An 18981-nucleotide genomic window follows, 5' to 3' on the forward strand; every position below is an offset into this window, starting at 1 on the left:
GAGAAGCCGTAATGTTGGCTGGTAATCGGAATGCATTGTGGGAGATGTAGTTGTAGTCAATTTGTGATCAAAACGTATTTTAAGTCAATCATCGGCCTATAAAATGCTGAGGCGGGCCACATGTGGCCCGCGGGCCTTGGGTTTCACACATGTGAGCTAGACAGTAAGTAGTCTAAATATTTCACTGTTGGAAATCTGCAGTAGAAGTTGAACATTGTCACATCCAAATTAATGGATTTAGACTGTAAATCCTTTAATGAGCAGAAATGAAAAACAAAAAATGAAACACTATAAAATTTTAACATTAGATTATGTGTTTTGGCTGAAATTGTGTTTATGACGCTTTGCTTGACAGTTTTGTCAGCATCAAGCACTGAAACTAACTCTGTAGTAATTAAACATACAGGTCAAGCTAAGCTGCGTGTTTTACAGTTTCTGACATTTCTAACTCCCAAAGCCTCAGTTTGTCTTCGTTTATTCATGTCCGATTTGCTGCTTTTTTGTGATGTGTGTGGGAAATCGTATGGGTGGCCTGATCGGCGTCCAGAGAGCGCATCATTCATCAGGCAACAGGTCTGAGTTTGGCAGCGGTTCTCAGAGAGCACAGATGCTTAATGACCCAACAGGTTGGGTCTAGCCTGCAGCTGAAACGCTGCAGGCTGCTGGATGGCAACACACACCTGCCTATTGACGTCCAATGGACACTCAGACTCAGATGACAATTTTTGGTTGAAACAGACGTAAATACGGTACTCGGCTCAGCCTCAGGACAGAAACTATCACCAAGTATTTCAGTTTTATTCCAGTAGTTCCTAAGAAGCACATAGTTGAAACCAACTAATAAATTCTATACATATTTTTTGCAAACAGTATTCATTCAACTTTGAAGACATCTCAAAATAATTCAGTGTAAGAAACCATTTCTACTGCTGATGTGAATAAATCCTCATTAGTTCAGATCACAGGACCTGCTTCCTGTATCTACATCTGGTGCGGCCGCCCTCGTCTCACCTGACCAACAACCAGACTGAACGCTCTCGACAGGTTCTGGTTTGATTGTGATTTTCTCTGTGAAAAGGAACCAAACCACCAAAAGAATCACCAAAAAAGAATCAACTGATTCGGACCAAAGTAAACAAACCAAGCCAATACACTTTTGAGTGTATTGACTCCAATACACTCAAAAGTGTATTGGAGTCAATACACTGAACATCGTCCTGTTCAGAGTTTGATGCTTAACAACTAATCAACATATACATCTTTGTGCGAGTCTATTTGCTGTTATTGTCCGTCAGAAATTTCCCCATTGTGTTACATTAAAGGTTATTTTTATTCTAGTGTGGCCACTAAATATGTTTGTTTTATGACTAAATTGTAGTCATTAAAACCAGTATTTTTTTAATCACAGCTGGAGGAAAAAGGAAAATGTCAGTGGTCAAACCACTCATTATGTCGTACTACCACTGTGTGATTCACAATGGATCAACAACCTTACCTGACTTTGTAACAAAGGATTTATGTACGTTTTTCCATCAAGGCGTCACTAAGCTTGTAACAGAGAAACCCAGCTGAACCACTGCTGGTCGATACTTTGAGACAACTGGGATAAATCCAGTCCCTCTCCTGGGAAGCACCACAGCCCAGTTTAGCCTTTTAACTCGCTGTTTTGTCACAGCTCAGCCGCTGAAACTCTGCTGAAAATAGCTCAGAGCAACCTGAGATACACAGGAGGAGAGCGTGACGGTAAAGGCCGCGGCAACGGCCAAGATGACGCCGGGTTTGCCGTACGAGAGGATAATATTCAGAGTTCAGCCATATTGCGTGATTAAGCAGGAAGGCCAGGCCACAGAGCGAGGGAGCATATGTCAGCCTTTCCCTCTGCTGTCACCCTCACATGTGTTACTTCCTCCTCCACCAGCCCACCTGCCTAGTCAAAGCCTTACAGTTAGATTTGAGTTTAAATCAAGGGATATCAGTTCCAATGAGGCTTGTTTATCAGATTAAAAACATCTTGAAAATTACTTTTAAGGAAGTATATTTTTTTTATTGCTTTGTTTTAGGGCTGATATGATTAATCAGATTAATCGATAATTGAAGTAATTGTCAACTACTGGCAGTTACAGTTACAATTGTTTATTTTTCTACCTAAAAAAATTAATTGACTTATTTGAATTATTTTAATGCATTTCTAATATTATATAAAAAGTTGTGTTTAAATTAAAAATCTGAAGAGTATGCTAATTTTTGTATCCAATTAATTGATTAATCATCAAAATAATCATCAGAATAATCAGTTACTAAAACAGTTATTAGTCGCTGCCCTGCTCTGCTGTAATATTCTAATCTTAAAATGCTGTTTTCATTCGTCGGAAGCAGAAAATCATCGTAATTAACAGAAATAAAGGTTTGAAAACATCTGTGCTTAGTGATGGAGTTTCTGAAGTAAGTGAACTTTTCTATAATATTCACATTTATTTATTATGACTGTGTAGCTTATTGTCGCTGTTTTCTCCAGACTCTTATGCAGCTCTAAGCTGAAATAACACACTGAGGGAATTAAACACTTGATTATTTTCTTACCCGTTTGCCTTATTGATCACTGTGAAGCTAATTTTATAAGCTGTTGATAACAACGATCCCAGACAATAACGGGACCGTTATTGTCTGGCGATTGATGAGGTCATGAAGCACCGCCTCCAGCGCCGGCTGCAGAGAAACAAATATGGCCTCCCTGTCAAATCTCTCAGTGCAGCTCTGACAGGCTCATAAAATCCCCACGAGTCCTCCAGCCTGAAAGGATTCATTTTTCAAGGGATTCATCCATATGGGGAAAAATGAGTGCCCCACTACCGTTAGGAGAGAGAGAGGTGAAGTGTTTACAAGATGCCAGGTTCGTACCTGCAAATGTGGCCTGAAACTGCAACAATTTGTCTTCTGAACAAAAAGGCACACAGAACCATGAGATGGTTCTACGTGTGATCTGGGTTTGGTTTTCTGATCTCAAAATGGGGATGGTGTCCTGAGATAAACAAGAAAATGGAGCTAAATGGCTTCATGCATCAAACTGGTGGTGAGAAGAGAGAAAAGCCAGTTTGTCTCAATGTGCCCAACTATTTTAAAGAGTTCTGAGTTATAAACTTCAGGATTGAGGTGCAAATAAAGAGCTTGACCAGATTCAGTAACCACCACAGTGCTGAATGTTAATCATGTTACTACTGTTACACAGCAGGGTGCCATCTCCGGCCAGAAGATGTGCAACAGAAGATAAGAAAAAGGAAGTCCAAAGCAGACGACTAATTACTCCAGGTAGGATAAAAGTTGATAACACTCCCCATTATAAATGGAAATGACCAGAAAGTAAAAAGTGGACGATATTTTGGACAAGTGGTTTTAGTGTATTTAAGTAGCACGAGTCAAAGATAAAAAAAAAACCTTGATATTAGTAAGGGCTGAAAAAACCTGAGAAATGATGAAACTGTGTCCATGTTTTCTCTCACGAGTGAAGATGTTGATAAAGTGAGAGTTGAATGTGGTTTTAAGTCACATTTGACTCTCTGAACTACGGAAACCCAAAGAATATTTTGGAGAAATTTTTTTTTTAGTTTTTCCATCTTCAAAAACTAAAAATTTGATTAATTGATAAAACCGATTTATCCAACTGCTCAGTACTTGATTATCAAGAAAATAGTCAAATAGTTGAGATGATTGTAGAGTTGAATAGAAACAAGGTTAGGTCAAACACCATTTCCATCATGGGACAAGAACTTTCAAAAAAAAAAACAAAAAAACACACAAATAAATAAAAACTTGTAAAAGCGCACGCAGGGTTACTGCGACCCCATTGGACCGCGCACGGAGTACAAAAAACCCATCTCTTAATACCACAGAAGAATTAAAAATTACTTTTGTTCATTTTATGTTTAGGGGGAGGTGGCAACAGGAAATGATGTAATTCCATGTCTGACATCATCACTGTGAATAAAGCCAGAACCTGGGTGTCTCTTCTTATTCCTGAGGAAGACAAATGACCTTCACATGGTTTTACAAGCAAAGACCTTGTAAAACTCAATCTAGATGTTTGTAAAAGTTAATTTCAAGCCGGACTTGGTATCAGAGCTCAATCCAGGACCTCAAATCAAACCAAACGTGTTCCAGAATCTGACCTGAAACCGAGACTTTACCAGAGGACTGCAATGTCTTCAGACACACAGAGAAGGACAATCATAATGCTGCACTCTGGTGGATGAAATACGTCACAGCAACATCGTTGTTTTCACTATGCACTGACATGTAATTTTGTTATTTATTTACTAAGTTAATATAAACTAAGAAGTGAGTAGATGCTTGCTTACTGTTCACTGAAACCGGTGCAAACACAGAAAGGAAAACAGATCACTGTCTCTGTCTGTCCCAGAGATTCTTCAAGGGCAAACCTGTTGAGACCCGAAACGCAACAAGCCAGAATAGGCACAAATGTTGCATAAAAAGAAGAAGCGATGCATGATGGAGGCTGTTGAAATGCTGAGAGTTGTAGGATGGCCGGTGCGCCAACAGCAGAGCGAGGGAAACCAAACGGGATGGGTGAGAGAGGGAGGGAAAGCAGGAGGAGGGAGGGAGAGTTTGAGGATAAATCCTTACTACATAATGATTAGAGCTCACAAGCCCTTCCTGTGACATGAATGTAGGAGTCAGGATTACAGCCGGCTGCTGGAGCCAGAGCAGGAGCTCTGCTGATGTTGGGAGGAGGGATCCAGGTGGGGAAATGAGACGAAACACAAACAAGCACAACTGAACAACAAGTGCAGCTTAAAGAAGAGAGAAAGTTGTGCTTCCAAGGAGGCCAAGAAGAGTGTCCAATTGCTTCCCAACTCCGGGAGCTGACTGGCATCTGGACCCCGACTCCGGCCATCTGTCGCTGGCCGCCGACAGCCTCATCCCGGGCAGCTGGAGCATTTCTCTGACTCTTAATTTGATGGAGTGGCTGGTTGCACCAGAGGAGGGGAACACAGGGAGGCTGGGTCACCCTGCAGAGTGTGTGAAGGATGGGGCGCGCAGCGTGGAGAATTGTCTCAACCAAACATGGGGTACTTCTGCGTCTTTTTGAATCGGACAGCGCTGAGCGAAACGAAGGATCATAATCGGGAGGATTCTTCTCAAATTTAACATGGCTGAAGTTTTAAGGCTGTCTGAAGTCTCAGGGGTGAAATGTAAATAACTGCTCTGTAATCTGAAATCTATCATCTGACCTGAAAACATTCCTGTCTCAACTTTATCCTGGAACAATTATGGGGGAAACCATGATTTAATTTCTAACTCTGACACCTGCTCACCTCCATCACTTCTTCACTTCCTCCTCCTGCTCCTCTTCTTCATCCCTCCTCCCTTTTAACCAGCGAGTGATAATGTGACCTTCTGCCAAAGTGCTGGAAACCATGCCACCGTCGCAGCGGGCTCGACTGTTGCTGCTACTGAAATAGACTCAAACAAGTGCAGGGGGAGGAAGAGGAGGGAGGAAGGGAGAGGAAGAAAAAGAACGAAGAGGAAGGATAGGAGGGGAAGGAAAAAAAACGTGGGGAAGGACAGCTGAAGCCGAGGACACGGGATGAGTGGTGATGAGCCAGAGCTGGATGTGAGCTGCCGCCGCAGGTAAAGATCACCTTCATCCAACACTTTGTGCTGCTTTCATGTGTCACCATCACTTCATTCAAATGTCAGCTGCTGGAAATCATAGAACGCATGATCAAATGTTCCCACTTTCCCAAACATTCCCGGATAGGGATGCTTTCTGCTGCTCTCCCAACTGTGTGTCAGTGTTTAGTGTCTTCCTCTCTCTGAGAATTATCAGAGCGCAGAGGATCAAACATCCGGAGGTTGTGCTTGGCTTTTACACAAGTTGTAGATGTTTGGTGACTGTAGCTGTTGCTTTCAGACACTCCGCTCTGGGGGAGATTAAGCAGAGTGGATCGATGCATCATTGTAAAGAGATTCTTTTTTGATACCTGCCTGCTGGACATGAGATGCTGCTGCAGGGCAAATTGAACTGCCAATAAAGACCCAGGATGCCAGAGCAACCAAAACAACTGACAAACAAAAGGATTTTAAAGGCAGAGATCTGAAAGCAGAGAGAAAGAAAAACGTTTTTGTAAAAGTAGAGAAATGATTGTAAAGACAAAACAAACAGTAATCGTGCTATTATAATAATGCTACAGTATCATCAGAATACTTTAACTATACCAGTGACAAGATTCACCTGAAACTAATGATAATAATTTAAAACGAGTTTATTTTTTCTACATATTATTCCATCAGATCTTATTAATATTTCCATCAATGACATCAAGGTCACAGGTCAGCAAAAGTTGGTTGAAAGAAAAAACTTCTTCTGGTCCGAGTCTGTAAACAACTAAATGTCTGACAAAGATGCATATTTTTATAGATACAGACTAAATTTATCACATAAAAAAGCTTGGCTTGTTCTTAATCGCGGCAGAACTTTTTAATCAAGTTAATTGCCGGGTTTATAATTAATAGTATTAATTAAAATAAGCAAAACTCAATACAAAAAAAATTCTGCTAAATTATAGGTTATATGAGCTCAACAATAAAGATATTTAGAGTTTTTAATCAGTTATCCTGGTTCTTCAACCATCAGATTGATGGAAAGTTCACCTTTCCAGTGTTTGAGGAAGCCCTGATCATTCTTTAGAAATGTGGACACTGGCATTAGCATTAGCAGCATGTTTAGCATTGAGATGCTATTTTGAGCCTCAAGAGTTTTGCTGATGGGATAACTACTTTTAGAATAACATGAACACAACAGTAGTTTTTTCCAACGTCTCATACCGTTATCTTGAAGTAGAAACCAAACCCCTGTCAGCCAAGAGAAGCAGCTTTGTCGCTGTAAATTTGCAGATTTTGTTTGTGCGTCAAATTTAGTGGCCTACTAGAAACACAATACAAAGGTTCCGGCTCTGAACTTTTGCATATAAAAAAGAAAAATGTGATTAATTGCATTAATTTGTTTTTACTTTTATTAATTACATGAAATGAATGCGATAAAGCGCTGGCCATCATTTTTAGATTTTACAATGGTGGCAATGTTCTTTTCTACTTCTAAGTAATTTATCTATATTAATTCAATATTTACAGGGTTATTTCATTGTTACCAATATTTCAAACCCCAACAAAAGTAACTCAACTATTGTCCTATATAGAAATGGGGACAAAATCATCCTTTCCACAGGTGAAAACATGTTTTCATTCAATTTATTTCACAGAATAAAGCAGAATGTGGGGTGAGACGCCGCAGCACCAGTTAGGCTGGTGAAAAACGGTTCTTCATTATGTTATGCCAACCATATCTTGGTTTCAGTAATTGGATGTACGCAGGCGTGTGTAATTCAAACATCCATATGGACATTCGTCTGTGTCTGTGTGTGTGTGTGTGTCTGTGTGTGTGTGTGTGTGTGTGTATAAGAGAGTAAAGAAACCAATGCGACACAGCAGCATATAATCTCACACACACAAAGATCGCTGCCAGGAGCAACACACCAACAAGCATGATGGAGGAATCTGCAGCTGGATGTCAGACTGAAGCAGAGACTGATCAATAACAACTGATACATGCTGTGATTAAATTGCTTTTTTCTTTTTTCCTTCTTACAATTTCATGCCCTTATGACACAAAAACACATTTGTACTTTAACGACAATAAGAATAAGGATTGACTTAATTCACATAAAACAAAGTAAGGACGGAACAAATTGTCCTTTTTGTAACAGCTGCATGTTTTACTCACAAAGCAAAGAAGTCTGTTATTTTATGCTAGTATTAGTAATCGGTTACAAGGCTCAACAACCAAAACTTAAATTTGGTTTAAAAATACTCTATTTACCCCAAAAGGGAGACTAAATGTTGTCGTAGCTCATATCGTCCAAGTATCTTCCAACATGCGCTGTGGATGGTGATGCTGTAGGCAGGAGTGATCTCCTCTAGTAGTAGTCAGTTTTCCAGCGATTCTGAAGATACCTCTGACTGAACACAGTTGCTTCTAACAGCTCCAGGCAACAGAGATAATATTCTACAGCAACATGTCCTGGATGACACTATCAGTTAGCAGTTCTGCTAATCCACCTCCTTTTCTTTTGCCGCTGAACAGGTTGTTCAAGGGTTTGGTTCATTTGACACCAACTAAAATGTGTCAAATGTTGCAATTTGGTCCCCGATCGAGCTGAGTCTACTGAACTTAAGTTGTTTGTACAAGCATCAGCCAGGGCACTTTTTGCACTGAATGAATGAGTTTTTTTGATGGTATTCTAATTTATGATAATGCAATAGTAATATGTTTGCTGTCTTCATACCTGACAGTCTCTTCTCTGTCTGAAAAACTAAGAAACTGGATAAGACTGGCAGGACATGTGTGGAAAAAATGGAAAAACTAAAACAAGAGGCACACCTGGCTGCACAGATATCTGTTTTATCCATGCTGACTGACAGGCAGCTGCAAGCATCCAGGACAGTAAACTTGTTACTGCAAGCAAAGGATGGCTGCAGCATATCAGAGCCATCCACCCAAGGTCATGACAGAGGAGTTGTAAATCTCACTCCCAATCAGGTGACGGTGCATCATCACATGATCTATTCGTCTCCACATTGTAGAAACCTGAGGATCCGGGGGGACGCTCCGGTGCTGATCTGTCACAGCGGTGCTGAGAGCGCTTTGCAAGCTTTGAGATGAGATCTTAAATATGTGGCAGACAATTTGTAGCAGGCTGTGTTGCTCTAAGTTTACGGTTGCTCTCGCAGGCACAACAGAGACTCCAGGCCCATTTATATTCACGGCGCAGTGCCGCTTGCACCCGTCTACCGTCCTGTCCCTGTTGAGAAGGAAAACTGACACGTTGTGGGCTGAGAAACGAAGGACGGGGGTGGTGCTGGCATCGCCTCTGTTTTATTGTCATTCCTCTACCTTTCACGGATCCAACTTGAGGGTGCATGTGTGGTCCAAGCGTGTGCACATGCAGGAAATCGATTAGTCTAATCGTTTTCTGTTCGCCTTTGCATGTCTGCCGCTTCATTTGTCATATTTAGCCCTGAGCTACGACACGGTGAGGAGCATCTCAGTGAAGAATGATGACAATGATAACCTTAGAGGCAAAGTACGTGTGTGTGTGTGTGTGTGTGTGTGTGTTGGGTTGGCCCACGAGACATCTTTAAATGTCCGAAGAGAATGAGGCGTTCGACTTTGCAAGATTCATCTGAAGGAATCAGGCCAACAAAAAGTGACACAAAATGTTCTGGTGTCTCAGCTGGCAGAGGTGACTTGTGATCGTGACGTACTTTGGGCTTTTTTTGGCTTTCTTTGTTGCACACTTCTTCAGCATTACCACATGCGCCATTGTCACTTCAGAATTGCAGCCAAAAGTGATCAACAAAGCCTGAAAGATGGTTTTAGAAGGTAGTGTGGGTCTAAGACACCATTTAAAAAATCCTCCTATAAGATAAAGAACTAGTGCAGCATCTCTAGATGCAAATTCATTTCTGCAAAATCAATGACATCATTTCCACAGAAAACTATAACCCAAAAATGCTTATGAAGAAGATTACTTTGTTTGCTTTTCAGTAAATTATTTTAAAAAGGTTTAGTTGGAAATAAACTGACAGGAGATGTGTAATATTTGGAGTTTTTAGATAAATTCTCATTTTAATATTAAATTACCAAAAACTAGAATCATATGGTTAGCAGGTTTCTGCAGAACACTGACATGCTGAGGAGGTATTTACCACCAGGATGCTGAACCTGTCTTTTTACTTCATTACAATTGGTTTTTTGTAATCATGTCCTTCCTGTTTCCTGACATAAGAGGCTGCAGCTGCACAGACATCAGCCGTTTGCGCATCAATGTAACTTTACAGGGGCCCTATTACAGTCATGATTGGTCCAGTGCGGGGCAACTCTTACTATCATTGGTTATTCATTTTTTCTATATATTGAAGGTATGCATCAACCTAAAATCTGAGAAGGAAAAAATTAAAATTGTGATATAAATTGGTATCGTTTTATCGTCGAACTCTACTATGTACCAATACTCCACAGTGTTGAAGTGGTGAGGTTTGTTACATTTCGAATTAAAATTCAGCTTGATAAAACAAAACCGTTGCATTCAAGTCAAAGTGCATTGATTTAATGTGGCTGAAAACATGCATAACACGTATAGCTTATTCTCCCATCCATGACCTCTTTTCTCCTTTCCACCATCAGTCATGTCTCAGAAAATGTGTTAATGACAGTGAAATGGAAGTTACCAGGGAGAAATAGAGTAATTGAAAGCACAAGGCCACACACACAGACAGGACAGATTATGAACAAAGTGGTCTGCTCACACGTGGATTACAGCCTGTGTGTGCAGGTCAGAGGTCGGCTGCATGCGTGGACAGAGCGCGAGTCTTCCGTGAGAGCAGGCTGGTGACAGCTGGCTCAGCGGCAAAGGTGGCGGGGGTTGTTCTGGTTCTGCACCGGTGGGCACAGTTTCAGCTTAACCAGGGTTTACACTGATCCCTGCTTTACATACGGCAGAGCAGCCGCCAAACATCAGCGGAGGACCTCCAAGTTACCTGGCATGATGGGCTCACTGTCGGGTCAGAACACCGGGTCCAAGCAGGAATATTAATACCAGAGGATCATGTCAAGCCCTCAGAGATAACACGTTCTACAGCTACAACACCAAAGATTTTTAATTACTAACCATAAATCCAAGGAACAGCTGATGGAATAATTGTGTGTAAAAACATGCACATATACACACTGATCCCACTTCACGATGTCTTGTTATATTAACTCAACCAAACAGGTTGGGGGGTAGATCAAAGTTAAAATTGTCATAAAGCACAAGTGGGCACTTTTCCATCTGTTGTGGCATTTAAAAGCTGCTGATAACAGCTCAGAAAATCCAGCTGCTCCATTTCCTTCCTCCGTATTTAAATCCCTTAATGCACAGAGAGACCGACCAAAGCTTCAACGCCCTTTGATTGATTCCTTCTAGCAGTATGCAAAAATTTATGAGAAGTTTTAGGTCCCCATCTCCCATCCACACAGACCTTGGAGACATCTATGCAGCTTATCTGGGATTTATTGAGATTTCACCTGGACAGGATTTCCACCGAAAGGCAGCTCAATCATGAATCACATATAGTTCATGTGGAGCACATGTCTTAAATATTTCTGTAGTGCTGTGGGCAGCAGCGAAAGTAAAGCATGGGACAGAAACTAATATCTGATGGAGTCTGATCCATGTCGCTGTGTCTCCAGGAGTCTGCAGGGACAGATAAATCATCGGGGCTTTAGGCTGGACAGCCTCCATCGTAGTTTCCCTTTGGGAGCCACGAGCAGACGATGCCAGACTCAGACTTGGTCTTAAGCCGTTTCTTATGGCGGACTGTGTTTGTCAGATGGCCATCTCAAAGCACACCGTTTCTTGTAGAGTGGAGCAGTAAATCAACACACAGCTCACAGGATGACCATGAGGAGACACTGACTGGCAACAGAAGAACCAGTCGCTGGAGGAGCTTTCATATGGTTTAGATAAACTGTCTGTGTTCAAGAGTCCAAACAACCCCTCAACTGCTTTTACACCTTGATTTGGGGGAAGTGAGAGAGCTGGGAGAGCGGACACACTGCTGGTAGCGTGTCAATACTCTCTGGCTCTCCCTCTGGCCTGGATACAAGCACTGATGTCAGGTCAAGTTTAATGGTGTAGCAAATGTATGTAACAAGTCAACAGTGTTTTACACCTTGAAAACATACCAATAAACATTACATTTAGTCAAATGCCATCATCAAATCATCAAGCAAATATACACCAAATATATTAATCAATGATCCAGTTATTATTTATCAAAAGCAACTCTAAACAAGAGAGTTTTAGCCTTGGTTTAAATGAACCCGGTGTCTCAGGAGTTTTGCAGGTTTTTGGAAGTTTGTTCATGATTAGAGGAGAATAAAAACTGAATGCCATTTCTCCATGTTTGGTTCTGAGGATGCCAAGCAGACCAAATGGTGTTTTCTTTATAACTTTGTAATTTTGTGTTTTTATTTTGTAAAGCTCCTTGCTACTGAAACATAATTGACTTGGTTGAAGTGTATTAAACAGACAAATCTGTAGAATGCGAGTTAAATGTGTTTGGCTGCTTGACAAACACTGATGTGACTAGAAATACATAAGATATCAGAATTAACTTTGGTATCGATCCAATTAGTAAAACTGTTCTGATACTAAACTTTTTTCTCCATTTTCTTGCTGCTTGTGATTCAGGAGTGTAGATGGTTGGTCATGTGGTATTTATTTGATCATGTGATGCACCACTGGATGGTGAGGAGTTTAACTGTGATTGTTTCTCCACAGTGCTAAAGAGGCAGGAAATAAATATGGATATCAGTTATCGGCCGTAACAATATTATTATTTTCGGATATCTATATCAGCCAAATTTTCAGATCAGTGCATCCCTACATATAACACACATCAATAATGCAAAGGCCATTCCAATTCAATATATGGTGCAGCTCTATTTAGAATGAGACCTAAATTGTCTGTTTGTTATTTGATCTCAGGTTATTTTGCTGCTAGTCTAACATTTTCTCTGCCCTTCTGCCACTCCTGTCAGAAAATATGCTAGTTTGTTTCCAAGTAGAAGCCTCAACTGTTAGTTTTAATGAAGTGTGTTTGTGTCAATGTCATCAAGGTCTTTTTCTGAAAGACAAGAAGCCAAATGTCTGCTTTAGCGAAGGACTTACAGGAGCTAGATAGGTGAAACTGTTATTGATTTTTTTTTTTCTTAAATGTTTCTATGCATTGATTCTGCAAGGTTTAAGCAATTCAACCATGCCACACTTAATCAGATGTTTACAGGAGATTAACGGCAAGGAAAATATAAATGACTAATTAACATGATCACTGCAAGAACATCTGAGTTCCAGAAGATGAGAAGCTCTCCTTGCAACAGACAGTTTAATGAACACATAATTAGAAAAGAGAGGCGACATTAGTCTGTTTGGCAGGTGATCTGTGGAGAATGCTGCACGGAACGGTGCCAGCGGAGTGGCACAGATTCAGTCTTGTTTGTCCACTGCTGCCCCTCAGAGGCGTGCTAAATTAAGCTTTGGACTCAGTAGTTGTTTCCTAGGAGTCTTAGCTTTGTGCAGATGTCTTTTTTATTTGGAGACAGAGAGTGAAGACCAGCAACATCAGACAGGATTTTGCTCCATTAAGAAAAGACACAACTTCCTAGAAATAAACTATTGTGAACAAACTGATTCGTCAAGATTTTAAAACTCAAGTTTTCTTGGTTTTCTTTGTTCTTCGTCAGCCTTATTTCCACACAGAGCTTCAACATCCAGTCACCTGCACTTCCAGGTGATTTTTATCAGTTTACGTCATGAAGCATTAATGTGAATCTTATGGAAATATAAGAGTACTTTACTAAGTTGTGTTCAGCTCAAGTGCTGCGTAAGTGGAAAGAGAACATTTAAATTTTTGGCTTCTGGTCGACTGCACTTCAGAACTGGTTTGGTCCTGTTAATTATTGTCAGCGCTAGGCAGTGCAGAGCTGTGCCAGACACAGCCTCACTAACAAACACAACAGTTGTTTTCTTAATCCCAACACAGCTAAAAATATATATACTGCTCAAAAAAATAAAGGGAACATTTCACTTTAATTTTGTGTGTGGCTCCAAATCCAGGCCTCCATTGGTTAATAAATTTGATTTCCATTGATGATTTTTGTGTGATTTTGTTGTCAGCACATTCAACTTTGTACAGAACAAAGTATTCAATGAGAATATTTCATTCATTCAGATCTAGGATGTGTTATTTGAGTGTTCCCTTTATTTTTTTGAGCAGTGTATATGTTTATATGAACCGCCACGATGTAGCTCGTTTCAATAAGGCTCTGCTAACAGCGGCTATAAGACATCAGAAATTTAAACTGAAGCAAAATCTGACATACTTCTGGGCAAAAATCCCAAGATCAGACAAGGATAACTAAAATAATAGAGATGCATTTTTATGATGATGCTGATGATCTGGCTTAAGTCCAGCGGTTATAATCTGATTCAGCATTCGCAAACGGATCGGTCCGTTCCTGCAGGGGGGATTTCTGACAGGCAGCGCTGGGCTAGAGATATTACACATCGATGTAGTGTCAGGAGTTTACCAGGAAAGGGCTGCTAGTTACTTCATAGTGTCACGGGAAATTATGTCACATTGACTGAAACCTGCGACAGATGGTACTTTTAGATGTAGATGTTTCCATTCTTTCATCTTACAATTACAATCCAACTATTACTGATATCGCACACTTTCACTGGTAAGAAACTGAAAATGACAAGTTCACTTAGCATTCATCAACAACTCACCGACGTAAGTGAGTGTTGCACATCACAAATAGTCATCCAGCTGGAACGCAGTGTGTTAAATAGTAGAACATAATTTAACGAAGCCTCAAGTCAGATAATTTGCCTCGAGGAATTTTAAAAATTGAGGAACTCAAATCATTCAATGAATTGTTATAGACCTAGTTAAAATTTTCTGAACTGTATTCAAATCAAATTGTAAAGTTCCCAAAGATTCCCACTGGTCTTTGAAAGCCTTTATTTCGTCTCAATGACCTGCTCGGCTCTCTCATCTTTGTCTCGTCAATCCTGCATAGATTTTCCATGAGGTTCAAGTAGGGCCAGTCAGCTGGCCAATCAAGCACATTGGTAAATAAAGTGGTCATTAAAGCAGGTACTGGTCCAACTGGCTGGAAGGGCCAGTGCCAGGTCCTGCTGGAAAATGAAATCAATATTTCCATAAAGTTTATCAGCATGACGAACTGTAAAAGTTACTTGTTGGATTCTGTGCCTCTCCCCTATTCCTCCAGACTCCAGGACTTTGGATTTCCAAAATAAAGCTATAATTCACTTTTCTCTGAAGAAGATTTTAGGCTACTGACCAAAAGTCGCGAATTGATTGGGTTAATACCCTGCAAATCTCCCACAGTCCGTTAAAAGAACTTTGATTCACATGGTTTTGATTATCCATTTACTACCACAGGTTTACTTTCCATTAACATGATTAGTCAACACAATGACAACATAAGAGCAAGTTTCTTTAACAAAAACCTTTAGTGGTTTTTCCTCTTTGGGTCAATCGCTACCAACATACGACAACTAAAGGCAGGACTTTTTGGTGTCTCCATGTATTCTGTGAAAAGGGGCAAAGATGAATTCAATTTTATGCCCCTGACCACCAAATAATGAAGTTCCAGCCCATCAGCTGACTTCTGCAGGGGTAAACCAATGCTGCGGCTCAAGTATGTGATGTAGCAATTACAGAGCGTCTGTGCAGCAAGCTGAAGTGGGGATTTAAGGCTAACAACACAGACACATACATGCACACGCACACACACCACTCATCGCAGTGTGTTTCTGACACATTATTTTATGGCTTTAACACAAAATGGATGGATGGATAAAATATTTTTAAAAATCTAAAAGACTTCACAACCAACTGAGGTGATGGTTGTGATACCAACCAACACATCAGTTTTGATACCAAGTTGTGATTCCAACTGAATTTTTGAAAGTTAACACGTGCAGGAAAGAACTGGCTCTATGCTTAAATCTATGTGTGATTTAAGCACGAAGCAGATCAGAGGAGGGCTGTTTGGAGACCATGAAACGGGAAAAGATATCCAAAATCACAGAATTTCTTACCCAATACTTTGCTCTTGATAACCAGCTATCATCCGATGTTGATAATGTGGGATTTTGACGTTTGTTCAGTGTGTTAGAGTCGAAGTATGAGATTTCTAGCTGCCACCATGGTCAGTTTGTCTCCAACCGTGTTAGAGACAAATTTTCATGGAGCTGAAAGTTGGGAAATGGCTAACGGCTGATTCCACCTAATTTTTCACTACCTTAAGCATCTTTAATCTGATCTGGTTTAAAAAGTTAAATACTTGACACTTCAAACCTAAACTGGATTATTCTACATTAATGGAATATTTAAAATCAAGTGTGAGATGAGTGAAACCTTTAATATAAAATACATAACTAAATTATAGATAAATAAAACCTCTTATTGGCAATTGGCATTGGCAAGTAGGCTTGTCACAATAACCAAATCAATTATTTACATAATAAATTTAAATAAGCTCAATCATTTCCACTGGCATAATTTATCATTTTTCTCTTTCTACCAAAAACTAGATGATAACTCTTCAGTCCGGTGCTTTGGTGTCAACTAGCTTCTTTTTTGAAGGACAGTATTGTTTAAAGAAATCTCAAAACAACAATATTATCACTTATCACAATAACTTCTAGTCGGCAAGTACTTAAATAGAAGTACTTGTTACTTGGTTTTTAAAAATGACTAATTATTAGAGACATATTGTAAGAAAATCCAAGTGATTTTAGCATTTAAAGAGAAATTATGAACTCACTGTTCTCATGACTTGGCTAACTTAACTCAAGCAATAAAAATCAAGCAAAAGGCTGATTAAGTTATAGAAAACTCATATTTCTCAATCAGATTTCTAAAGGTCGCAAAGTGGTAGTAGCAGATTGATTGTGGAGTGACCTCTGCCTCTGTGGACTCTCTGACCGATCTGCAGCTTTACTGATAACGACACTGAGGATGACTCTGTCAGCATGTGAACCGCAGCCCTAACAGACTGCAGATGCATGGCTGAATCTGCTCACGTGACAGCGGGATGGGACAGGTGCGGCCACAGGCTTCATGCCCAGAATACAAAGCCAGGCATTAAACACTGCGCAGATGAGACCACACCTCTGAGCCAGATGTTTTTACCGCTGCAGGGACTCGCTAATGAGCCGCAGGCGTCACGAGGAGAGAATGACAGCAGTCACTAATAAATGACAGGTCATACCTCACTGGTAAAAGTCACACCATTAGAAGAGATGAGGGTTCATTTAGCGATGTACAGAAAAGATAAAGAATACTGGAAGACAAAGATATGGGGGTATGGGCTCATGTTTCAAATAAAAATACACACTAGGAAGAAATAGATGATTTCTTTTGATGACGGATTATAAACATACAATATTCAATGTCAAAATGTGTACCAAGTTCTGTAGATGAAAAGATTTCAATTTATATGAGCTGAAAGTTATTATTCACCTGCTGGAGTTATCAAGGTATCCAGATGTCAGTGGGGAAAATATTGGTAAATAATTCATGAAAAACCTCTGGGAGCTCCTTCTGTGAAGAGGCTGCTTCCTCTGTGTGTCTCCCACTAGAGGGGGTTAAGCACATCTTCAATGTTCATTAGTCAGAGTCTGAGACGGAGAGCAGACTGTTAGTAAGAAGCAGCTGCTAATCTTCCTGGTTATTTTCAATGGCTGACAGGTAACTAAACAACTACCATCTTTAACAGTTACTTTACTAACAACGCAGATAACTATCCTCTTTGTATAAAACATGAAACCCAACAAAATGTAGCCCTCAATTAGGCATAACATTATGACCTGGTGGAACGGACAACATTTAGAGGGCAATCTGTGTGATCCCACAACCATTCCTGACTCATTTCTCTCTGCCTACATAACCCAGAATGCCGTGCGGTTCTAGATAAGAGCTCAGTGAAATTATTTAACTTTCTATCGTATTTTTGATTGAATTGATATTGACCACATGCCAATCACAACTGCTATAATGCTACAGAGGAAAGCAACACTTCAGTTAATGTTTTTACTCAATGGTGGCTGAATTGCCTACAGTTTGCTTGTTGTGACAATAACATATAAAATGGTTAGATTTATTTATCTTTTGCCCTAAAAAATCAGCAGTATAGAAAGTTAAAGATTCCTCTTTGTATTGGTATAAAGTTTAAACACATTTTAGTTATAAACCATCATAAAATTTGTACATTTCTGGCTCACCGCTTTCCTTTTTATTACTATTGATGGAAAATACACATTGCAAAACTAGGAAATGAAAAATGAACATGAATTCATTCAAATTACAGTTACAATTTATGAGACAGGTGAAAATTTATTTGTCTTCTTTGTCACTGAGAAAAGAAATGAAAACATATCAGAGAAATAAATAAATGAAATCAACTACAACATTTTTTCTAATTTACAAAGAAAACTAATTTACTTATTTGCCTGAACAAAAATTACCATAGCTTTAGAAAAACAAGTGAATTATTTATTACCAAATGTTACTGTATTCATATCATAAGCCAATACATATAATAGTAACTAATAATAACACAAGTTGAGTCAAAGCTTATAATAAAGTAAGTGTGTGTAAATGAGGGTTTGGGAGGTAGAGTGTTCCACAGCTTGCGTCAGCAGGAGCACAATGACTCACAGTGAATCCAGGTTGGATCAACGTTGTGACGACAGCGACAACCTGTCTCCTGTTTCTGCTGCTAACTACACGATCAACAAGAGCTGAGAGCCAAGCAGACGGGGTAGTAAACATACAGGACAGACAAACCATGTATTTCATGTCTCTGGAACAAACAGATCTCAGTAATCGTGTCTTATTCTAAACGGATCCAACACCAGCAGACCTGCATGAGCAAAGGCATCTTCTCTTTTTACATACAAAAATCTCCACTGTCATTAAGATTTTTTGTGATAGAACAGCATAAAGTAGTAATAGTATTGATGTTGGTTTTTAAATCTGAAATGTGTAAATCAAAATGTATTCAGCCCTTTGAATGTGTGGTGTGTTTCTACCAGCTCTAATGTCCAGCAGTTTCAATCTTCTTTGCAAAACAGTCCAGTTCAGTTAGAATGATGCTAAATGAAGTTATTTTAAAGTTGTAAGCCTGTTTCTATTAAATTAAACACTAGCATATAACAAGGAAAAAACTTGGCTTGTCCACCATTAGGCCTGTCACAATAACAAATTTTGCTGAGTGATTAATTGTCTAAAAAATTATTGCGATAAACGATAATATTGTTCCAA

General features: G+C 39.7%; 1 protein-coding gene and 1 long non-coding RNA gene across 2 annotated transcripts in view; one reads left to right on the plus strand and one right to left on the minus strand.

Moving 5' to 3' along the window:
• Nucleotides 1–2559: 2559 nt before the first annotated feature.
• On the minus strand, nucleotides 2560–3015 carry LOC106936061 (uncharacterized). Its single transcript, XR_001422049.1, has 2 exons — nucleotides 2899–3015; nucleotides 2560–2790 (listed from the first exon to the last, which is right to left on the minus strand). It is a non-coding gene; the product is annotated as an uncharacterized LOC106936061 (long non-coding RNA).
• A 1624-nt stretch (nucleotides 3016–4639) lies between these two features.
• Nucleotides 4640–18981, plus strand: part of LOC106936057 (glutamate receptor ionotropic, NMDA 2C-like) — a 43777-nt gene continuing 29435 nt past the window's right edge. The window contains exon 1 of the mRNA XM_015016836.1: nucleotides 4640–5646. The gene's annotated coding sequence lies outside the window, so the exon portion shown is untranslated. The remainder of the gene's footprint in view (nucleotides 5647–18981) is intronic.

Source organism: Poecilia latipinna, unplaced genomic scaffold (genome assembly GCF_001443285.1).
Source record: "Poecilia latipinna isolate Pla-1442-1.1 unplaced genomic scaffold, P_latipinna-1.0 Scaffold2070, whole genome shotgun sequence".
Taxonomy (NCBI): domain Eukaryota; kingdom Metazoa; phylum Chordata; class Actinopteri; order Cyprinodontiformes; family Poeciliidae; genus Poecilia; species Poecilia latipinna.